Source organism: Passer domesticus, chromosome 4 (genome assembly GCF_036417665.1).
Source record: "Passer domesticus isolate bPasDom1 chromosome 4, bPasDom1.hap1, whole genome shotgun sequence".
NCBI classification, from domain to species: Eukaryota; Metazoa; Chordata; class Aves; order Passeriformes; family Passeridae; genus Passer; species Passer domesticus.
This window is the reverse complement of record NC_087477.1, coordinates 15,939,639-15,959,131: the sequence shown is the minus strand read 5'-3', so window position 1 is coordinate 15,959,131 and position 19,493 is coordinate 15,939,639. Positions and strand designations below refer to the sequence as shown.

The window sequence follows — 19,493 nt, the reverse complement described above, 5'->3', positions numbered from 1 at the left end:
TTTGCAGCGTGTTTCATTCCTTGATAAGGTGTGTTGGAGGGAAAAGGGATGGGAACTGGGCCGTGGTACTTCCTGGCAGTCTGTTCTTAATTCTGTCCTTGAGAGATTTAGGCTGTGAGAGACTTGGATCTTGTGCCAGGCAGAGAGGGTCACGGGGCAGCTCTGTCCTGCAGGAAACCTCTTTGCAAGGAGAGGTTGAGCTCAAGGACAAATTCACTGGCAAGCCAGAGGACTGTGACCCTCCTCCTGAAACTTCTCAGTACTTGAAGGAAAAGTCACCTCAGGAAATCTTACCAGGCTGTGTGACTGGCACGGGGAGTTTGCTGACCCTTTGTACAACAGAACCCATGGAATGTTGGCTTGATGACAGAATTTTGAGTAAGGCTCAGAAAGAATTGGGATGCAGAGTTATCTGGAGTACATCATGCTGTTGTAAAATAGAGTACATTGATATAATCTCTTGCACAACTAGTGAAATGCACCTGTATGTCACAGTGCAGTCACACTTGCAGGCACCTATGAGTGATTCTGACATAACTTTAACACAATGATATTTTCCCTTTTCTCCTGAGTCATTCCCCTTTCTTATGCAGTGTGGTTTATAAGAATTGGGATGGATGTCTTCTAGTGACGAGTGGTAACACAGCATTCAGCAAGGAAAAAGGAGTTTCCTCTTGTTATTATTCCATATTTCACTTGGTTGGCTCAGTGAACCCTTACAATATGTGCTCAGAGATTGTGCCTGCAGATGAATGAGGAGATAGAATTATCAACAGAATCAAATGCAGAATGTTAAAAGTGATCTGGAAAAGATTTAAAATTCTTGATTTCTGTGACAACAATTACAGCCAGCTGGGAAAATGGCACCAGATGAATGAATGAATTGTAGTGACACTGAACTGTAGCAATGGAGGAGAAAGGTCAAAATTGTAGTCATTATTTTTAGAACCTCAAGATCATCGTATGTCAGTTGCTGTCAGATGTTACAGCATGGAGAATTAAATAATTGTACCAAAACTAGATATACATTAGTTGATTTTACATTATTTTTTTCCTTAAGGTTACAATCCTCATTACTAGAATTGAAATTTAAGAATATAATTTTTTTATTAATTGCCTTTTTAAGACTATTGTGCAAATAGTTTATGCTGAGCCATAATAATTTATTTTCATTCTTTCTTGCTCTGCTTTTATTTGAATGACAAAAATCATAACCTAAGTAGAAAATAGTGCAGAGGTAATCCATTCTTGTGTCACAAGTCATAAAAAGAAAAAAGCAAGGCAAAAATTTATAGTTTTGACATGCCTAAATTACTCACAGGAGTTAATACCTATTTTTCCCTGTCAAATTCTTGTTTGAATCTCACAGTGGTTTATAAGTAATTTATGTGCAAAACATTGTAGCAGGCATACAAAGCAGTATCTAATTATTCCAGTCAGAAAAATTTTAAAGCTGCAAATTTTAGGCCTTCAAATGTGCCACGTGTTATGGTCTGGCTGCAGGGTACAACAAAAATTTTAGAGACATTGATTTTATAAGTTCAGGTTTTCCAGCACAAAAATGTTGCAGGATACGCAGTGTAAAAATGCTGTTAAATTGACAGGACTCAGCACACAGAGGTGTGGGGGATGTTTTGCTGTGTGCCAGTCAGAAATAAGAGATTTATCCAGCCACTGTTGTAGCTTGAATTGAGGTGGCACAGAATATGCATTTTAAACAGCCTTACATTGCAGTGTTTAAATGCTTCACTTGAAGGAGCAGAAAGCATCCATTAGATTGCTCTTGAGCTCTGTCACTGCAGTCAGTTTGACATCACTCAGATTTACAGGGTTTAAGTGCTGGCTGCTCTTTAATCCTAATTTCTCCCTAAGTGCAGTTTTTAGTGGAACCTGTTTTGCATTTTCAGGAACAGGCAAAAGCCATTTTTAGGCCAGTTAAATGCTAAAAATACTGTCAGACACAGTGGAGGGAGAGCAGCAGCAAAGCAGGCTGTGGCAGTTGATGCCATGTCAGAAATGCCATCAGTGGGGTGGAGAGAGCTCTCTAAACACTTCTCTAAAATACAGACTGTGAGAAGGGACTCTGTGTTTCAGTGCTCCATCTCCAAGTGGGATTCTGCCTATGTACAGCATAAAGATGGTTTGTGCTTGCAGATATGTTGCTTACAGTGACTGTGCTTTAATCTATTTTTAATTGTCAGAGACAAAAGAAAGAGAAGAAACCTTTGGAAGCTTCGTCTGTGGCCTGAAAGCCAAAGCTGTGCCTTTGCTGCTTTCTGCCTCATCAGTCATGAAGATTTTGCAGGGAGAGCTGAGTTGATGCCAGTGCTGGTGAGCCAGAACTGACAGCAGCTCCCTTTTCTAGGAGTGCTCTGGCTTTGCAGCCCTAGCAGGGCTGGAAAGGAGCAGCCATTTATTTCAGTTCCTGGGGAATCAGCCTTGCCTATGGACTTACACCCACAGCAGCTCAGCTGGTAACAAGGCAGGGAATGCAGAGTGGAATTGTGCCTGGATGGTGATGAATGCAGCTCTGGGGCTGCTGGCTCTCACCTCTCTGCCCCTGTATGTACGTGCATCCATCACCAGGGCAGGATGGACCAGGAGCTGCTTCACCCCGGGCAGTGCCAGTGCTTGGCAGGGCCCTGACTGTGCAGAGCTCAGCAGTGTGTGCACAGTGCTACCCTCTGCACTGGTTACCCTCTGGGCAGGGCTGCCATTGCCAAAATGGATCTTCTCACCCTTACTTAGAGTAACTCCATTGGAGCATCTGCTCTGCAGCCGTGGGGGATGCCAGGTGAACAGTGCAAGATCCTTCCAATGGAAAGGATCTTGCACTGGTTCAGCTCCTCCAATGGGCACAGTCTGTTCTTCTTCTTACAGGCAAATGTCTGAGGATGTCCACGTTGCAGTCTGTAATGTTTAGTCAAGGTTACTAAGAAAGTAACATCAAATTAGAAATGTGGTGCTCCAGTATGAAAGTATTCTCATTTCACTGACGTTTCCCAGTGATCACTGTAGGTTTCATCCATTATCTTAATTCTTAAAGACATACCTGATTCATTCTTTTTGATATGCATGCATTAATTTTGGTCTCTTTTCAAAAGTTCATGTTGAGATGACAATGTTTTTAGTTTACAAAGGCTTGATTTTTGCCAACAGTACAAATCAGGTCAGGATCTGTGAAGAGATTCTAATTTGTGAAAGAATTTCCAACCCTCCATTTACATTATAAGTGATCACCTCCTTTCCCTCAGTCCAAAAGCTCAGTCAAAGTAGTGTGAACTGTATCCATTTATACAGCTCTGTTAATCTGCTGAAAGAATGAAGAGAGAGGAAGAAATTTAAATTGATTAATGCACTGTTTGCCATAAAAGTAAATTAAATACTTTGCTACTTTTACATTGTTGTAAGTGAAAACCAGTCAGATAACTAATTTGCAGTTTGAAAACCATATAGTTTAAATCCTTATTACTCATCTTCTTGACTAAAAGTTAAATCAGCTAAACTACAGTGCCCAAAGAGATATTAAATTAAAGTTACATCTGAAGAGCACAAGCTTCTCCCAATGAAATATGTATTGCTGTTTTCTGGCATCACTTTTACTGTCTGAATTTGGGTTATCTATAATACCATTGTACATATAACAGCAGGGCTCAAAATATTTTTATGTCTGAATAAGTTATTTATTCTATAATAAACATTAAAGATATGCTGCTGTAATGTACTTAATTTCTGGAGAAAATGAAAGGCAAGCAAGTAGAGAAGTGGTTGCAAGAGATTGTTTAAAACTGTTCATGCTAGGCAGAATTAGGCAGGAAACAAATGAAGTTTTATGAGAAATCAATTAATTCTCAGTGATACAAAAGTTGGCTTTGCCAAGGACACTTCATCACTCAGAAATATTCCACACCTCCTGTTGGACATGCAGAGCCTGGCCCCAAAGGGGCTCTGATTCCAAATGAGTGCTGTGGTTTGGGTTGGACATTTGGGGTGGTGGCAGAGGGAAGCTGGCTCAGAGCAGTTCCTGCAGACAACAGAGACTGCTGGCTGGGAAATGGGGGAGCTGCTGTCACACTGGGACATCAGGCACAGGAATCAGTGACAGGATGAGTGACCTGGTAACTCCTGAGAGCCTTAGCTCAGTTCTAGGTGTAAGCATTTTGTGATTTGTTTATTTATTTATGGGCATTTCCCACAGCTGCCTGAGATGCAGAGCACCTCTGAGGCTGCTCCTGAGTTGTTCCTGGGTCAGTTCACTCTGCCCAGCCCAAAGTTCACTGCTGTGTACAAAGGTTCAGATGCTCTTTCCTCTCTGCTCCACGGAGATCCTCTTCACAGCAGGAAGCCTGACCAGGTGGGTGAGGGATCAGACTGGCCTTTTCTCAGGGAACAGAAGGCAAGTTTAGGGATCAGCTGCCACTCTCAGAGGCCGAGAACTAAATTATCTGGGGGGAATATAAAAAAAAAAAAAAGTTTGTTAATAGATTGTTAGATTAGATGGGGGAAATCTAGCAGGAACACCTAGAAGAAGGAACAGAGAGATGAAAAGAGACAGGAGTTCCCTTGTAGGCTTTTGTCACACAAATTTCCTAAAATTGTGCCTGCTTCTGGGAGGGACAGATGGGTTGTAAAGGCTGGAGGCTGAGTGCCCACAGAGACACAGGAGCTTCTTTGTGTCACAGCTTCTGCCTGGCTGAGTGTACCTCCAAGGGAGACTCTCCAACCAGCAGCTCTTCTTAAGTGAATTCTCTTCTCTGGTTTTCCTACATGGAAATCTAGCCATGGGGCAAGGAAACCCTTCCAGCTGGTCAGGCCCCGAACACTTCCAAAACTCTGAGAATCTGTCTCTGGTGGAGCTGCTGCGTTCATCTTCCCTGTTGTAAAGGCAGCAGCTAAATCCATCCTTCCTTAAGAGCCATGCATCAGATGGAGATCAAAAGAGACCTTGGAAAGAAGGATGATAAAGCACAGGTATGCCTTCAGTTTATGGCAGGGTGCTGCCTCTTCTGTTGAGATTTTCCTAGGATTGGGAAAGCTCCTCCTTTTTCTCCTCCTTTTGACTCTTTTTCTTCTGCCTTGTTTTTTTGCCATCCTGTAGAGCTGGCCATGGCAACCTGTCCTTAGACTTTCAGACAGCTTTGTTATTTCAGGTCAGATTTGTTATCCGTACTTTTTCTTGAATGATAATTTGTTTATGATTTCTTGGAAGATGTCACAGTATGAAAAAAAAAACCAAACCAGTGGTACAGGCCTACTTCAAAGCAAGTGCTAAAGGTTCCGTTTATAGAAGACCAGTTCTACAAATTGTGCAAAGCTTGAATTTGACAAAGAGTTTATTCTAAAATGTTTTAATGAAAACCTAGCTTCACCAATATTGTATCTATTCTTTATTTTGAGGCCCAGGATATCATCAGTTGATTTAACATAGATTCAGTTGAGATCACCACTTACCTTTCCATTCAATCAACACAGTCATCCTGCAGGACTTAGCTCTTCCAGTGAAACCACAAATCCAGAAGAGTGTGGGAGTCCAGTTCAGCGAACAACATCTGTTAGGACCACTGAACAAAGGGTAAGAAAAATGGCTTCTGTTCTGAAAATAATTATTCCTCTCTTTGCACTTCAGTTAATCATTTGCCATGGTGTTTTTGGTTTTGGGATGTCAGGCAGAGGTATTTCAGAGGAAGACTCTTTCACTGTGTTTCTGATGGAAAAATCAGCACTTTTCCCCCCTGTGACATCACTGGCCAAGCAATATCTGTTCTGCCAAGGAGCTTTCTCTGGTAAGTGGAAGCTGGTTGGAGCCTTCCCAAAGGCCCTGGTGAGGCAGAAGGTGAGGTTTGATGTCAGTCATTAGGAGCCAAACTGTTGTGTGTGATTAAGTTGAGCAGTATTTACAGCTGGATCAGTATTTACAGCTGGACCTTTCCAAGGTCCCAGCACAGGTTAACTTCTTTGAGTGAACACTCCACAGCTCTCTGTCCAGCCATGACCCCTCACAATGCAGAGCAGGAGTTAGAAAACCAGCTTAAGGCTCCTGAGTAAATGGGTACTAACCTGATGAATTCATATTCCCAATTATACGTAGAAATCCAGTTCTTTTTTTTTTTTTCCTAAGTTTCTGACATGGGTTGTATTTACTGCAAAAGACTTCATTAAAATATATGACCACCCATGCATGTAAATGAAATCTGAATTAGTACAAGCCATGGGGATGAGTCAGTAGATTTACGTCTGTTTTCATGTGGTAAGAAGGATCTTCTGAGAAGACAAAAAAAATTATATAGGTTCCCATAATTTAAGAAGTGAAGCCCCTTTCAGCAGCACTTGAATACCTTGAAGGATGTACATGAGGACTTGTCATAAATTACCTGGGGGATGTAAAATAAAGGTTATTCAGAGTAATTATGCAGGGCAATCTAATACAGTAGGGCTGCAATTGAGTCCATTAATATAATTTGTGTCATGTCAGAGAAAAATCAGAGGTGTACATTGGGGGATGGCACTTTGTTCTGAAAAGGTGGAGCATGCACTGAATCCCCCTGGGTGTGTGGGTCAGTCCTCCAAGTCACTGTGTGTTAGTGGATTCATGTGAACTGAGCTGACTGGGCATGGTCATTCTGGTGCTGAGTATCTAAATGTCACCTACAAATCAGTTTATGTGTGTAGCACTTATTGTGGATTTTATGTGCTCAAATAAGTTAGTATAACAGACAAGCTAAATAAAATTATGCTGTTCTCTGGTCTGCCATTAGAAAACCTTGTTAAGACCATAATTGATTTCATAATATAGATTTGCTCATTTAAATTCCATTTTTGAAGAGCCTGTAATAGAAAGGTAACTTTTCCAAATGAGGAAATAAGCCTGAGATAATGATATGATAAGATACTCATACCCCAGTGGAAAATTCCTTCTGTTCTACTTCTGAAACTGTAGAGGAAAAACTCTGTAAAAAGTAATTGTCTTTCTCACTCTGAGAGTCTGTATCACCTGCAGAAATTAGTTTCTCTTTTTTCCCTAACCTATGAAGTGCTTTCACTTGTTTATCTGCAGAAATGTTCTACATTTTATGTCCCACTAGAGAATCCAAATATTTCATACCAATGGAGGGGTAGGGTTTTTCTGGGGAGGGACAGCCTTCAGGAATCCTAACCCCCTGGCAAACAGGAGCAGTTTATTCCAAGTTCTTGAAGATAATGAAGAAATATGCTTCTTATTCTAGGTCTTTATTCAAGGAATTCCCTACTGGGCTGTGGGCATTTGGTCAGCTCCTCTGAGGGTTTTAAGTGAGCACTTCCCTTTGATGAGAGCTGCTCCATGCGCAGTCCAGGTTGCTGTGTGTTCCCAGGTGATTTTCTGGAGCTGTTGGCATTGCTGGTACAACAAAATACAGTTCCTTGATGGGAGTGATCCATTGCTGGAGCCATTGATAGAGCTGTTAACTCCATCCAGGGCAGTGGGAATGGGACAAGCTTCTCCACCTGTCCACAGGCAGGAATGCACTGCTTGGCTGGCAAAACTCACCTGCCAGAGAGCCAAGTCCTTGGCTCTGTAAACCTTATCATGGTTGTTTTTGACTCCTTGTGGAATAAAATGGCCTTTGTCACTAAAACCTGGTTCAGGTGGGGCCAGAAGAGCAGCAGCTGCTTCAGGTGAGGGTCTCTGTTCACACTTCTCCAGAGCTTGGGCTTTGCTGCTGTTCTAGGGGCATGACAGAAAAGCATGGGCATTTTAAGGTTATGTGGCAGGTCCTGTTAGAAATCCTCAAGGGCAAATCAGCAGTTGGCATTTGTCACTTGATGGGTTTTGTCTCAGGGATTCTCTCAGTTAGAGCCTTTGCTGGTGTTGGAGAACAAACCCCACTTTCACCATCTGTGTGAATGCTGGAATTTACATCTGTCAGCTCAGCGTGTTCCAGGTCCTAATTCTGCAAGTTCATGTTTCCATTTATGTTTTCATACTGGCTTCATACTGAGAAAATGTCTAGTTTTCCAGTCTCTCTGTTGTTGTGAAATAATGTGTTGTACATGCAGTGCACTGCCTTGTGTCTTGTTTAACAAAGCCTGGAAAGAGCTTTTCTAATCTAGTGTTATCCTCATAAACCTCTCTATAAGTCTTGTTTTATAAGCGGGGTTACTGGACAGTGACTTAGCTGAGTTTTTGTCAAAACATTAAATGAGTGATGAAATCAACAAATGTTTTTTACTCAGCTTCCTTCCTCTGTCTCATTAGTAGCAGCTGCCATGCTAATAAATACAGGTGACCCAGCAGACACCTTCCAGCTGCATTTTCATTTCCTTACTAGAGTCTCCCATCTTAGCAGCAGAATTTTTATCTTCATTACAAAGAAAAAAATTAAGTGTGTTTTTAAAGTCTCGTTTACATATTCTTGAGGAAAGCAGAATCACAGAAAAAGTGTTCAAGAATTACTGAAGCATCTGATTAATTGCAGGCCTTTTTCTGCCTTAGTTGCACATTAATTCTGAATTGCTGCCTCAGTCTTTCTGGGGACTGAAAGCTCCCCATTATCCAGGGGGCTTTTCCAGCTGTCTGTGCTGGTAGCAGCAAATGGCACTCGTAGGTCTTGGCTGAGAAGCTGCCTAAGTCTGAAAGCAAACAGCACAACAGCCTCAGGACAGAGCCAGAACATCCTTTGGGGCTGCCTAATCCATCACTTGCCTGTGAGAGGAATACAATATTTCCCCAAATTTTACAGAAAGAGGAATTTGTGTGTAAAATCTCAGTGGGAGGAGTTTTGTTGTGACTCTCAGCGCTGCCAGGACTGAAGTGTGCAGTCAGTGCTGATGGGCCCTGCTGTAAACAGGATGGGAATGTGGCTGTGGGGTTTGCTGGGGCAGAGCGTGGCATTGTCACTGCTCCCTTCAGCCATCTGAAGGGGATATTTGTGTCATGGAAAGGGCTCACCTGCTTTTGGATGGGCACATTCCAGGTGGTGTCTGTGCTGGGGCACAGGAGCAGGAGTGCATTGCAGGGATGTGCAGGGAAAAGGGCAGTGGTGGGAAGGTGTGTAATTACAATTAGCAGAGTTTCCCAGGTGATTGCTTTTTACTGCTTTCATTGTGGTCCCCAGCAGCAATACATGCTGGTACTGTGTTTGGGGGCTCCTGGTTACACCTGCAGACAATGAACACTGGAATAAAGGGAAGGATCAAGTCTTCAAATGAAGAGATGTCTCTTTACACTAGTTGAGGCCTGACCTGCATTTACCCAGTTAAATTAAATTAAAAGCACTGTATTTGTGATCTTTTTGTTCCATACATAGTAAATTATTTGTAAAACATAAAACAGTGTTAAATATAATTTCTGATCCTCCTTCCTAGCAGCATAAATTCATTATTTAGACCTGCTTCCAGTGAAATCAACTGAAATTTAGTTTCTGCTCTCACTGAGAGCAGGATTGAAAGAACCCATATTGATGTGGGAAATGAAGGCAGCCACGTTTTTGAATGGGATTGAACATGGGTAATAAAGCGTAGTACCCTCATTCATCCTAATAGGCATGATAAAAAAATAGTTTTCATACAAGCCTACAAGTAATACAAATGAATTAAAGTAATTTAATTGCAAAATATTTTAAAAGTCACAATGATAAGTTAAAAATAACTGCAGTGCCAAATTGTAATGAAATAAGGACAGCTTCATTAGCTTTAAAAATGTGCATAATTTACAGAAATGTTGTATTAGTGTTGAAGTGACGTTTCCTATTTTATTCAGATTAAAATTGTGTAAATAGGCCATTGCATATTAGAATTAACTATCAGGGAATTAATTCTTCAGCTTCTCAGGAGAGTTATCCTTATTCACACAAGAAGTCCCATTGATTAATGACATTTTTCAAGCATAATCAGATGACAAGTAAAAGTATTACTCATGTGAAAAATACCAACTCTATCCTTCTTTGTTGAAGTATTTGCTGATAATGGTTCTTTTCTTGCAATTTGCTATTCCAGTGTTCAGTGCTGCACAGCAGACATTGGGGAATTCCAACCATCTCCTGCCTGTTTGCTTGAGGAATTGTGTGTTTTAGCTTTAGTCTCTGGATAAGTGATGCTTGTTTTTATGAGCAGAGCCTTTCCTGGGACTCCAGAAGCAATCCATGCACATCAGAGGGTCTCTGGAACACAGACTGGAAAAGAGTGGTTTAACTGCTGCATTGCAGCTAATTTCAAACCATTTCTATTCCTTTATCAACACTGGATAAACTTATTGATGACCTAAATGTGGGTGCAGAGCCCTAGCCTTTATTGACCATTTTATTCCATATTTCAGATGTTTTCTGGTTTTTCTAACCGTGCTTTCGTGCAGCTGTTGCTCTTTGAATGCTCTTCCTCACACACAGCATCCTGCTTGCACCATTTTTTGTGTGACTCATTAAAACACACATATGTTTGAATTGAAAACTCTCCTGAGCATTTAAAAATCATCACCTGGCAGTGTATTGAACAAGATTCCTTGGGATTTATGAGAAGCACTCGATAAAATATGTCAGCTCCTCATCCTGTCATTTGTAAACAGATAATCCTCATCAACAAGACAGAGGGAAATGCTTCCTAAAGCAATTTTGTTGCCTTTGTAATAGATCAGATTTGTGCAGTGTGGTACATAATTCAAGAGGATATTTGAGGAGTAAAGCTATAGATCCTTTTAAATGACTCTTTCTTTTCCATAAATCTGGGCTGAAGACTGTCTCATATCCTTCTCTAATGGTTATCTGCAATGCATTAAAATACTTGTGAAAGTTTTTTTTGCTAAAGACCAGCTTGCTGCTCTAATTCTGTTTGCTCAGCCTTCATAGGTGATCATGAGAAAAAAAAGTTTTACTTTGATTATTTGCCTTTTTTTTTGTCAGAAAGACTTAGTCTTAAAAAAAGTAAAGTATTAGCAGTTGCTACTACCTCTGACTGCAGGATCCAGGGGCTCAGATAAAGAGATTTCAAAAGGAGTATCCAGAAGTTCAAATGTTCTCATGTAACTGTGTGCATCTTTGTGCATTCAACTGCTTAAATAACACAATCTTTCATTCACCAGAAAAAACCCGAATACTTGGGCTGAGTTATTCCACTGAAGGGCAATAACAGAGTTAATTCATTGCAGCTTTATTGATATTCAGAGTCCTGGTGTGAAGTGGTTGCAAGGGGCCAGTACTTTTCCAGCGATCTCGGAAGACTTTCAGAGATTCCAGAAGGTGACAGGTTCCTTTAAAGCCCAGTTTCCAGAATTATCCCTTCGAGCAGGAAGAGAGAAGGGCTTGTAATAGAATGAAAATGGAACTGGGGCTCTGTGTGAAACAAAGTCAAAACACAGAGCCTTGTAAACAGGCCAAAACTTATCTTTCAAAGGTGAATTTCTAAAAAAACAGGATGGAAAATTTCTGATGAGAGTTGAAATCGCTTTTGTCACCTAATTTAATCTGCTCTTGTGTCCTGTAAATCATTTAATGCCATAAATAATTGATCAGTGAGAGAAATTTGGGCTGTGATTTAAAGGGAATTAATTCTTAATTAATTTGGCTTAATTTGGATTTTCATCTTTAGGTAGAGTAGGCTGCTAAGCATTCCTAATATCCACCACTTAGTTGAATATTAGGAAAACCCTTCATGAGAGATTAAGGAACTCCTCACATGAAGGAGATGGGAATGAAGTACTGAATTTAAGACTGAAAACCAGAACTCCTGGCAGTGCATAGGGGTCTGGTGTCATCTTCTAAGTGACCTTGCAGTCATCCCAAGAAGTGAGCTCCCAGTTATCCCATGAAGTGAGGCGGAACAGCAAGCTCAACATCCTGTGTTTGCAGGGGAAGCAGGCAGTTAATCCAGAAACCTTTACATGGTGATCTTTTCCCCCCTGTATTTCTCTGATACAGCTCCTGTCAGCAATTTCCAGGAAGAACCATGCAGTCCCTTCTTTGCCACTAATTGTAGGATCTTAGGGGAACTTGTTCCTGAATATTCCTTGAACTGTCTGTACTGTTTCAAAGTGCTGCTTCCTTCTCTCCTGTGTTAATTGCTGTTTATTCTGTCCTGCTCCTGGGTTATTTCCTTGCAGATGGATGTGTTCACAGTGCTTTAATACAGTGTGGAACATGAGTTCTGAATGTCATTTTCCATTTGACTTTCATGTTGCCTTAAGAGGTCTTTTTGAAAAACCTGAGTGTCTGTTTCCAGCACTGGAGCACTGTACAATCAGTTGCCTCTGTGTGGGTGTTGGTCAGATTAGTGGGATGCTCTTCCTTCCCCAGTGTATTTCAAACCTTGTTTCCACCTGGTGACTTGCTGTATTTGACAATGTCCCTTGATGAACTGCTTGAAGTGCCCTCAGCAGTCAGGAAATGAAGCTCTGTGGTCAGTGCTCATGATTTTATTGCAGTGGTTGTGGAGTCATGGAGTTAGATGAGTTTCTGCTGGGGTGTTTTCAGCCCTTGCAGCTACAGGAAAAAGCCAGGAAGTGTGATCCAGAAGACTGATGGGAACAGCAAGCATCAGGAAGGCTCAAAATACACACACCTTGTGATTTTAAGACAGTCTTGCTGTTCCTTAGGGTCTGGCTTGCAATTTGTCAATCTGAGAGTAGGCAGCCTTGCTGAAGGTATAAAAAAAGAAAATTAAGGGGAAAAAAGGGAGAAAGTAGAGAAGAGCCTGCCCTTGAAATAAGAGAGTGAGCTGTGTTATCTTTTCGTGTTGCTCTTCTGGCAAGGAATTTGTCCTCTTGACTGGCAACATTATTGTATCTCCCTTGGAGTGTATCTGTTCATTAGTGTCTCCAGACAGAGGTAGTTTAGCTTTTAATTAAAATACAATTTGCAGGTTTTTTAGTGTGTTAATGAGACAGCAAAAATGAATTCATTGAAAGAGGAACAGCTATCTAGGCCTTACAGCAGTGAAAGTTAGAGCCTCATTAGTAGCTAATTATGCAGCACAGTATATAAATAGAGCTGTTATGGCATTAAAAACAGCCTCAGTGCATTACCTAATGACATCAAATGTTTACAGTCTGTTCTGAGTATGGTCTGATGCCTTCCTGAGGTAATTAATGGCATATTTAACAGTGACACAGCTGGAATCACAATCACTTTGCAGGTACAAGTCGAGGGCACGGGAATGCATGAAACTCTTTGAGGAACAGATTATTTGTCTGCTCATAAATATGAGAGTTTCAGAAGATGCAGGAGGAGCACAGGATTTATACAGGAGGTGGGAAAATGTCTGTGTCTGACAAGGACAGAGTACACTGGTCTTTGTTTTCAGGTTCTCCAAAAGGGAGCAGTGAGCTGCCAGAGCTCCAAACTGGCACTTCCAAAAGGGGAATAAGAAGAAGGTGGTCAGTATTTTTAAAACCCTTCTTTTTTGATACACACATGCCAATCAAAACTGATAACACACCCAAGATGAAACAGAAGGGATTTTGTTTCACTTTGGGGGCCCACGTAATTAGACAGGCACACTCAGAGCAGTACCTTAATAGCAAGTTCAATTCTGCTTTTAATAAACTAAAGCATACATAGGATTTCTTTGCCTAATAAGAGCTGCATATGTAGTTTAACAACTGATTCTCCCAAGCACAGGGGCAACATCCTGGCCCAGCACAGCAGAGGTGAGCTGAGGAATGGTTGTGCTAATAAGAAAGACCTGTAAAATGGTCTGTGCATTAGTCATGATGATCCCAATTACTGTTGTATTGACCAGCAGCCAGAGAGCTACAGAATCAATTATTCCTTTAAAAATACAAAAAGCTCTTTCCTGCTTCAAATTGTTCAGCAGTCAACAAGGTGAGTGGTTTTTTCCCTGGGAAATTATTTTGATGTGATGACCAAGTTAGAGACTGATTAATGTTTGGCTGGGGGTGGGTGAGTTGAAAAGATTTTGCTGTCAGTTCAGTACTTTATCTTGTCGTTGTGATGCTCAGTGAAGTAACACAGAGCAATGGAAAACATCATTATTGCATGTGTTAATGACATTATCTAGTGGGGGGAGAGGAGTTAATGACCTGCAAGTTTGTGTTACCTGCAGATAGGAAAACAAGCCACTTGCTAATTGTGGTGGGAATAGTTCACTTAATTAATGAAAATAACTCTTTATTCATGAGAAGGTCTGGGTAGGCCAGTGCTGAAAGCCTGAGAAATGTGTTCCACATAGAATGGGTGCAGGTAAAAAACATCAGTGCCACCATCGCTGAGAGCCCACCAAATTGCCTGAGTCTTAATTTGCAAGGACAGCTCAGTGTGTGCATGAATTATTTCTGCTGATCATGGAGTCTGAATTGTTTAATTACCGTGGTCAGTGTGGATTTGTCAGATTTGCTGTGTTAAAAGACTTAAATTTCTGCATGGCTATTCTCTGATAGAAATCCATCAGCCTTGTCCAAAGAGAGATCCACCAGGGACATTTGTCTGGATTTTAAACAGTTTCTATTTTGTATTTATAATCAGGAGGGCAAGCAGGGGACTTCGAAACTTTCCAGATTAAGAAATATTTCTAATGGTGCTGCAGATGGTTTCTTTATTGTTAGAACCCTGGGATCTTCTTTGGCCCTATATGAACATGATTTGAGAGTGCTATTAGAAAACAAGCTATTAAATTAGGGGAATAGTAAGTGCAGAAAAATTAAAGAAATGGGTAAGGGCTTTGTCTGATTTTTAGGTAACTAGCTGGCTGTGTAGCAGAATATACAGGAAAGAAGAATTAAAATGCCCTGTTTTGTGGGAAAGCAGATGAGGGATGGAACATTCCATGTTGTTCAAATAGAATATAAACTGTAAGTGTGCCCAGTGGAGAATGTTTCAGCACGGAATAGAGAATGCTGTATGGATACAAGTCAAGTGGAAATAAAGGACGTAGAGTAGTTAGAAGGGGCCCAGGGGGTCCCTCTGTTACTAAGATATCCATAATCCCTATCAAAATCTGTACTCAGAACCTCTTCTTGGATAATAAAATACAGCTTCAAAGCCAACCAACACAAGCCCTCACGTTGGGTCTCATCAGAGGGACATGTGAAAACAGATGTTCTGTGCCTAAATTAATCCTTAGAATGTTAATTAGTTCATGCTCTTTTTGCTTCTTCTTCTTCTTTTTTTTTTTTTTTTAATCTTGTGCTTTAGCTGTTCTTTTTACCTTGCAAGTTTTCACTCCTGGATCCACTGTTTTCATGGAGTACTTGTACTTCTTTTACTTGCACACAGGAATTAGATTTTAATAGAGCCCAGGAATATGGTCCATGAAGCTGTACATAAGGTATGATGTAAAAATTAAGCAGAAGAAAGTGATGGCATAAATTCTTTTCTTTTTCATATTTTTTCTTCCTACCATCTCAGAGAAGTATCCTCACAATTCCTAATGATGCGGGGGGGGGAATAATGCTTTATGATTAGATTTCCTAAATCCTGGCTTAATTTACACAATCTGAGATTTCCTTTGAAACCATTAGATTTGCATTTCCAAATATGTTCAGTTAAAGTATTTTAAAGTTATTTTAAATGTGAGGCTTTAGAAACCCTTTAATATCCGTTTCTGGCAAGGTTCGGATATTTTTCTGCTTTGATTGTAAAAGAAATAGGGTAATATTGTGGTTATTAATTCATGTATCAATTCAATGATGGAGTCATCCAGTGAAACTAAGGTCTGGTAGATGAATCTTGATTAAAACATTTATGGATCAGAACTGTTTGAGAGACAGTACTGCAGTGGGATAAACCTTGTCTTTATTTTTACAGCAGTTTTTTAATTGAAAATCCTCCTAAATTGTAATTCAGAAACTTACTTTTTAAATTTATTAAATATTTTGAAATTTAAATTTATTAAATCCTATATTCATTAAGAAAAATATGCTTATTTTCCACAGCTGTGGAAGTACTGAATTAATTCTAGATGAGCCTTGAGTGAAGATGGAGAAGTGAGGGTTCTGGGAGGCTGCTCTGCAGTTTAGCTTTGCTGTTGCTGGGAAGCTCCTGATGAAGGAAGCAAACTGGGCATTCCTGCTGAAACAGGTCCAGGAATGATCTTTGTTCAGTGGGGGCAGAGCCCTGTCCCGGACCAGGCCAGTGTCCACTCCCCCTGTCTAAAACACACAGAGATGCAGTTAGCCCAGCTGAAGGCAGTGCTCCGTGCCTGCCATTGCAGAAGAGAGGGAATAAAAACAGCTCTGCTCCCTGGCCTGTGAAACAAAAATATGCAGAGTTCAGGAAAGAGAGGCTGGAATTTCCTTCCCAGCCCAGCCAGTCATTAGGACCTTGTCACAGAGGGATTGGGATTGCCTGCAACTGCCTGTAACCCACTGGAGCACTACTGGTGTTTTCCTTCCTTAAATGGCTGCTTCCTTTGGAAGTGTTGCTGAGTGTTGCTAGTAATTGCCTGAAGACACAAAGCACTGTGGAAAGTAAACATGCATTTAAATTTGCATTCTTTCTTGTGCTTCACCTCTTGAAGTATCCCAGTCCTCTCCCAGCTGGTTCTTCCTGTGCCAACCTCTTGCAGGTCTGCCCTAATCAATTTATTCTCCATCTCTGTTATCTCTTCTGTTTTGACAACTGTGTGCCCACAGCCTGATGTAGCATAAGTGAAGTAGGAAACAGCTCAGGCAGACATGGAAAATCAAATTCTGTTCCTGACATATGGACAGAAGAGAGCTCAGTTATCACCATGAGCAGCCACCATTAACAGCTTCTGTTCTGTTACTGATACAAACAAACGTGCCCCTTGGCTCACGCCCAGAGCTCTGAGCAAGGGCTCCTTGCCTTTTGGTGATTCAGTGGGTTTGAATGTCTTGTTGTACGTGTGTGAAGGGTTTCTGCTGCTTTTCCCTTGGGATATAAATGAATTTCCTGCAGCTGCCATCATATGAAATCTATTGGTGTCTTTTCTGGATGGGCTTTTACAGCTTCCATTTGAGTCTTCCCCCTGCCCCCTTTTCCCCTTGTTCAGTTGTTAAATCTGTGGAAATGTCTCTCTCTGTGGTGACTCAGGAACACCACAGGAGCTGTGGCAGTTCCGTATCTCACCTGCTTTGGCAGTGGTTTCTGCAGAGATCCAGGTGAGTCTCTTAGGGCAGATGAGCAAATGCTCATCCTCTGGCAATACTCTGGCAATACTGCAGAGCTGCATTGCTCCTTTGAGGGGAAGGTTGTCACACAGCAGTCAGAGGTGTCACAGCTCCCTGCACCAAGTGGGAGGGGATCTGCAGCACCAGGGTCAATGCAGGCCAGTTCCTGCACTTTCTGGCTGGAATTGAGTTAGGACTGTCAGCATCCTCTTCATCTCCACTGATCCTCAGGGAACTGCACAGAAAATGGTGCAGTGGGAGATGAATACAGAAACAAGTGCCCCTGCTGTCAGCAAGTTAGATGTGAGTAGATCCCATTAACTCAGTGGAGCTGCAGAGGTTTCCTTCATCTGTAAGAAATGTAAAATGCCAGGAAACTTGCTTTTCAACAGTAGCAAAATATTTTTAGGAGCTTTTTGTTCTTTCTGAAAATGAAGAATGCTTAAGGCATTAGTTAAACATGGTATTAAAGGAGAGCTTGCAATTACTTGAGGACTGTCAGGTGAGGTGGTGAGATCTGGCTGGACATGGCAAAAGCACAGGTGGAACTATGTACAGATTTGGAGGATAATGCAGAATTTAACCTGGAAGGGCAAGGAGAGAGTAAATAAGAGGTCATGTACTTCCAGTAAAAAGATATCCAACTAGAAGCAAAGCTAACTGTAGAGAAAAGAAAATATATGTAAATACATTTCCAAAGTTTTCAGAGCTTCTTCATTCTGTAAATATCCTTTGTGCTTTCCATGTTCAGCAGAGAAAGATCTGGAAAGCCAAGTGCTCGGTGCCCTGAGGGACAGTGCTGCTGAGCCCTGGTGACAGCCTGGCTTGTGCAAGTGAGAAGTGAAAGGTGCAGCACTGCAGCATTCCCATTTTCTCTCAGGAGACTGATCATGCCACCTGAAATGCCAAAGATGATCCAATAACTTGTGTGAGGGGTACAGCAAAGGAGCAAACCTCTTACAGCCCTGGGATCATTCCTGCTTGGGAACCCCAGAGGAGAGCAAGGTTTGCCACATGCCACAGACTGAACCTTCTGGCCATTGCAAAATGCTTTTACTCCAAACCAGCACTTTCCATCTCCAGTACAGGGAGCTGTGGCCCCACAGGACTTGGTGACATACACAGAAGAGACTTCATCTGCTTTATGAGCTGTATAAAAATATGATTAAATGTGCTGTCCACTAAATGGGAGCAGCATCAGGATTCCAGCCAAAGAGTAATAGGATTAATCTCAGGAACATAAAATGTGGTATTTTAGTGAAATGTGAATCCTCCCTCTCAAACAATTGCAGCAGGTGTGCAGCTTTTGCTTGTTTCCATCTTATCTGCTTAGGCTCCTCTGGCAAACATTTGATTTATTCCTACAGATCTAAAATAAATTAGTATATTTATTTCTGCCAAGCAATTGGCATGGCATGCTTTCCAGGGAACTGCTTTAGCAGGCATATCACTGACTTCAGCATTTTATCAGGATTCTTGACTTCCATAAGCAAAAAGAGCAAGGGGGAAACCGGGAAATACAAAAACTGCAGTAGGGAGGTAGAAAACTCTGAGATAAAATGGAAGTTAATTTCCTATTAAATGTGACCAGGTGTTTAAATTATTAATTGCTATCTATTGCTATTTCAGTCTTGGGTGCCCATGGACCATGAAGAATGAGAGTAGAAATGTTAAAAGGGTTTGTGAGAGAAATTAGATGGAGGTGATATCTTGCTTCATTTTTCAACAAAACGTGTCTGGTGAAAGTTCACAAATTCAAGGAAGACTTTGGCCTGCTGAGGGAATGGGAATCAGCTTGGAGAATTCAGAAAATTCCAAAGACTTGGCATAAAAAGCTACTTCATTGTTGGTATGACAAAGCTAGAAAGACCAATACCTTGCCGAGTCCCATTTCTTAGAACAAAGATTCCAGTTTTAATAAATAGATCTTTTAAAATATAAAGCAACAGTGCTGCTAATCTTTGTCATTACTGGAGTTAAATGAATTAAGATACAATTAATAGTGTTATTTCCTGTAGTGATAAATTACCTGAAGTAGCTTGGTTTTGTCTTTATTACAAGTCTGTCCCTTTTTAGAGAAAAAATTGTTCTCCTTTTTTGTTTTTCCTCAAATTGTGAGTTGATAATAGGTAGTATTGATAGTATTTAATGATACTGTCATGTACTGCTACTTCACTTAAAAAGAAGACTGAAGTAATTGATTTTAATGTGTACTATGATGTTTTGTGTTTAGCTGTATCCAGGTTATTCCTAAATATGCCAAAATTTCATTTAAACAAGGCATTATAAATGAGGGAGTGTGTTCACTTTTGCTATTCAGTAAACTTTTTGCAAAGAAACAAATACGTGCATGACAGGTTGGGCAGCAAAAGCATTACCAGGAAGCAGCCCTAGGCCAGTTTTTTCTTCTTCATTTCAAATCAGATTCACTGGGTCTGTC

The 19,493-nt window shown here is 40.9% G+C and overlaps 2 long non-coding RNA genes across 2 annotated transcripts in view; one reads left to right on the top strand and one right to left on the bottom strand.

Annotated features, from left to right (window-relative positions):
- Nucleotides 1–19,493, top strand: part of LOC135298592 (uncharacterized) — a 115,745-nt gene that overhangs the window by 19,422 nt on the left and 76,830 nt on the right. The window contains exons 3-6 of the long non-coding RNA XR_010360603.1: nt 4,199–4,358; nt 4,780–4,971; nt 5,473–5,572; nt 5,667–5,833. This is a non-coding gene — a long non-coding RNA (uncharacterized LOC135298592). The remainder of the gene's footprint in view (nt 1–4,198; nt 4,359–4,779; nt 4,972–5,472; nt 5,573–5,666; nt 5,834–19,493) is intronic.
- On the bottom strand, nt 7,212–7,834 carry LOC135299918 (uncharacterized). The gene is made up of 2 exons (XR_010361753.1): nt 7,526–7,834; nt 7,212–7,375 (listed from the first exon to the last, which is right to left on the bottom strand). It is a non-coding gene; the product is annotated as an uncharacterized LOC135299918 (long non-coding RNA).